The sequence below is a fragment of the Eumetopias jubatus genome, unplaced genomic scaffold (assembly GCF_037043125.1).
Source record: "Eumetopias jubatus isolate StellerSeaLion01/CBP00866 unplaced genomic scaffold, mEumJub1_p1.0 scaffold_4, whole genome shotgun sequence".
Classification (NCBI taxonomy): Eukaryota; Metazoa; Chordata; class Mammalia; order Carnivora; family Otariidae; genus Eumetopias; species Eumetopias jubatus.
The window spans coordinates 51,657,050-51,661,615 of record NW_028274810.1 but is presented as its reverse complement, the minus strand read 5'-3'; positions in this window follow the sequence as shown (position 1 = coordinate 51,661,615).

Here is a 4,566-nt window from a genome sequence, read left to right as displayed (position 1 = left end):
GCTTATTTCACTTGGTGTAATACCCTTCTAGATCCATCCATGTTGTTGCAAATGGCAAGATTTCATTCTTTTATATAGCTGAATATTCTATTTGTGTGTGTGTGTGTGTGTGTGTGTGTGTGTGTGTATTTAGTTGCTTCCGTAATCTGGCTATATTGCAGCATTATTATAGCCAAGATATGGAAGCAAGTAAATGTCCATGGATAGGTGAATGGATAAAGAAGAGGTGCCATACACACACACACACACACATACACATACACACACATATATATACACACACAGACACACAGACAATAGAATATTATTCAGCTATAAAAAAGAATGAAACTTGCCATTTGCAACATGGATGATCTAGAAGGGTATTACACCACGTGAAATAAGCCAGTCAGAGAACGACAAATACCATATAATCTCATTCATATGTGGAATTTAAGAAACAAAACAAATGAACAAAGGAAAAAGAAACCAAAAAAACCCCCGACTCTTAACTGTAGAGAACAAACAGATGGTTACCAGAGGGGAGGTGGGTGGAGGGATGGGTTAAATAGGTGAAGGGGATTAAAAGTACACTTGTCTTGATGAGCACTGAGTAATATATAGTATTATTGAATCATTATATTGTACACCTGAAACTAATATAACTATGTTAACTATACTGGAATTAAAAATTTTTTTTTAAAGATTTTATTTATTTATTTGAGAGAGAGAGAATGAGAGATACAGAGCACGTGAAGGAAGAGGGTCAAAGGGAGAAGCAGACTCCCCGCTGAGCGGGGAGCCCGATGCGGGACTCGATCCCGGGACTCCAGGATCATGACCTGAGCCGAAGGCAGTCGCTTAACCAACTGAGCCACCCAGGCGCCCTGGAATTAAAATTTTTTTAACTGCTATAATAAACATAGGGGTGCATATATCTTTTTAATTTAGTGTTTGTGTTTTCTTTGGGTAAATACCTAGTAGGGGAATTACTGGATGATATGGTATGTTGATTTTTAATTTTTTGAGGAAACTCCATGCTGTTTTTCACAGTGGTTGCATTAATTTGCATTCCCACCAACAGTGTAAGAGGGTTCCTTTTCTCTACATCCTCACCAACACATATTATTGCTTGACTTTTTATTCTAGTCATTCTGACAGGTGTGAGGTGACATCTCATTGTGGTTTTGATTTGCATTTCTCTGATGATTGGTGATGTTGAGCACCTCTTCATATGTCTGGCCATCTGTATGTCTTTTTTGGAAAAATGTCTATTCAGGTCCTCTGCGTATTTTAATTAGATTATTTGTGTGTGTGTGTGTGTGTGTGTGTGTGTGTGTGTTGAGTTCTATAAGTTCTTAATATATTTTGGGTATTAACCTCTTATCAGATATATCATTTGCAAGTATCTTCTCCCAGTCAATTGAGGTTGCCTTTTCATTTTGTTAATGGTTTCCTTCACTGTGCAAAAGCCTTTTATTTTGGTGTAGTCCCAATAGTTTATTTTTGCCTTTGTTTCCTTTACCCGAGGAGACCGATCTAGAAAAATGTTGCTAAGGCCAATGTTAAAGAAATTATTGCCTATGTTTTCTTTTGGGAGTTTTATGTCTCATATTTAGGTCTTTAATACATTTTGAGTTTGTGTATGGTGTAAAAAGTGGTCCAGTTTCATTCTTTTGCATGTAGCTGCCCAGTTTTTCCAGCACTATCAAAGAGACTATTTTCCTCATTCTACATTCTTGCCTTTGTCATAGATTGACCATATAAACATGGGCTTCTTTCTGGTTTTTCTATTCTGTTCACATGCCAACTTGTCCTTAGGCTTATCCTTAACCTCATCCCGGGGGATATTAATACTCAAGTCTATCAGTGCCGGGAATGAAGCAGGTATTGCTGGCCATGTTTTTCCAGTGAGTGACTGCCTTAGGCCTGCCCCTAGTATATCAACTTATGGATCCACAGGGCCCTCATGATGTCACAGGATGAATATCTTATGTTAGGACCAGATTTAAAGTCTTTAGTGAATAGGGCTGTCACTTCTATCTAAGCAGGATGTGTGTGTGAAAGGATGGGAGATGATTGGATCTAGAGACCAGAAGTAGCAACTTGCACATAGATGTTTTGGCTGTCACTTTCTTAGACTTCTAAACCTGGGATCTTACCATTATGTATCTCAATGATTTCAATTACTTGTTTTTATAATTGAACAGATTACCTAGAATTTATAGGGTATAGGCATGCTTCATATGTAGAATTCTCGATGATATCTAAAATTTTACTTTTAACTTCCCCTTTATGCTAAGCATTGCTCTTTTCATAGTCCTCTTCTGTAGTTCCAATGATCTTCTACTATCCATTAAGTCATTAGCATTTTAGGGTGAATTTATCTGGATTGCATTTTCCTTTAGGACAAAGAAAGAAAATACTAGTTTCTGAAAAAATTGATAGTTGGAAGTGGGGGTTCCTGAGAACAGCTGTACATGTTTGCCCAAGGCTGGCCTACACTTAAATGACCTTAATAGACATGAATGACTCTGATAAGGAGAGAGTAATTGGAGCAACAGAAGGGCTCATCGGATGGCATGATCATCACTGTTTGCTGCTTACAGTGGTAAAGGGGTAAGCAGTCAGTAGGACCTTGCTCTGAAGATAAACTAAAGGCAATATCCATGCTAGGTTGTGCAAAGATGGCTACAGCTGATGGTGGGATCAGGTTCTATAAACACAGCTGTAAGCCAAAAGTTTGTAAACGTAGGGACAGGGAGGGAAGGAGGGAGAAATCCTCCACAACTGTCTACGTAGCACCTAACAAGGCTTATAGTGACTACACACACACACACACACACACACACACATATATAGCATGTTCTAACTGACCGTCTTGCCAATGAGAAGCTAATCACCCCCCATATCCAAGAAAGCTGGAGGGTCACATGACCTGTATCTCCACACTAAGCTACCACCAGCCCCTGTAGGTGTGAGTTCCTTGTTCATAACATTAAGGTAGTGTAACATTTCATCGGCCATGTTGACTTACATAGTCTACCCTTCTCTGTACTCTCTTTCCTCACGTTGTTTTAAACTCACCCCTACCCAATCCCATCTACCTTCCCCCAATACGACTGTCTTCCATCTCGAGTTATAGGAACTTCTGGCAATTTGGTCTGAACCAGTGAAAGTACATGTCAGTTGCTGTCTGCTTTTCATGACCAAAGTATCTAAATACTTTATGTCCTTTCCTAGAAAGGGTTGAATGACTGTCTTTTGCTCCTACTCTCTGTAGTGTGTAAGTACTGATTCTCAGAAGCCTGGGCCATCTCTGTAGCTACCTGGTCCATAACCAGACACTCTCATTGGCTGCCTTTTTTCCCTTTCTGGATGATGTTCTCTCCTCATTCCATGGGAATCCCAGCCCTAGAAGAAGGGACTAAGGAGGAGGCAGGGTACCTTTGGCAAACACTTGGTGAATGTGAGTCATTGTGAGTGTAATGGCCTTTTCATTTGTTATCTGTTTCCATGGTCACAGCTGGGTCTCAGGATAGGAAACAGCCCTCCACACATTGGGTATCATTACATCATTCCTCTTTAATAACCTCCACTGCCTTCCTGTTGCTTGCAGGATAAACAAGTAGTATGGGAGGTACTCTGCAGACTAGTTTTGAGCTCACTCTCCTCCTTTTCCTTCCCTTCCTCCCAAGACTTCATTCCAGTGCTTACAATGTTTTCTTTTCTCAAGACCCAGCTCAAACATCACCTCCCTTGGAAGCCTTCTCAGACTTCACTGCTGTGGAGCTGGTTCTCCTTCCTCTGGGATCTCACAGTCCTGCATGTTCACCTTCTCACATGGTACTCTAATTATTAGTTTATGCATCTGCCATTCCCACCCACCTTGCTCTGGACTGTGAGCTTGGCACGGGCTGGTCTGAGTCTTACTCATCTGAGTGTCAGAGCCTGTGTTCAACATCTGGCTCTCAGTAGGTGTTCAGAAAATGTTAACTGAATTAAGGAAAAGGGAAGAAAATGGGTCTTTATTAATTTATTGAGCAAAACATGGGTAGGATGATACAGTCAGGCACTGATCCAGTAAAGAGAACAATGATGTTTTAATGACACTTCTTTCAAATCTGTGAAGTACAAGTGAAGTAAATGCTTTTATTCTTTCCATAGGACAGATTTCCAGATAATGATCACAGTGCTTAGGTTAATAAGAGGCTGGACAGATGAGTAGCCAAGGAATGCTATGAAATAACAAAATCCCCTCCAACTATATATCAAATGCAGATTACTGAAACATCAAGTGAATGATGTTTAGAGTGACATGACTAAAAACAAGACATTACAGTAATCAAGTCCATAAAACTAGAAAAAGCTATATAACAAAAAGGCCTTTCATAAGCTATTAAATTGAGCATATATGATAGATGAACCAGTTTTATATTTGAAGCAGCTTATAGCACCAACACATTGGCAGGACCTGGAGAGGGGTAGGCCAATGGACCGAGGCATCGGGGGCGGGGGGTTGGGGGAGTCTCCACCACCCTCTACTTTAAGCCGCCTGTTTTACAGAGGGTGAAATGGGGGCCCAGC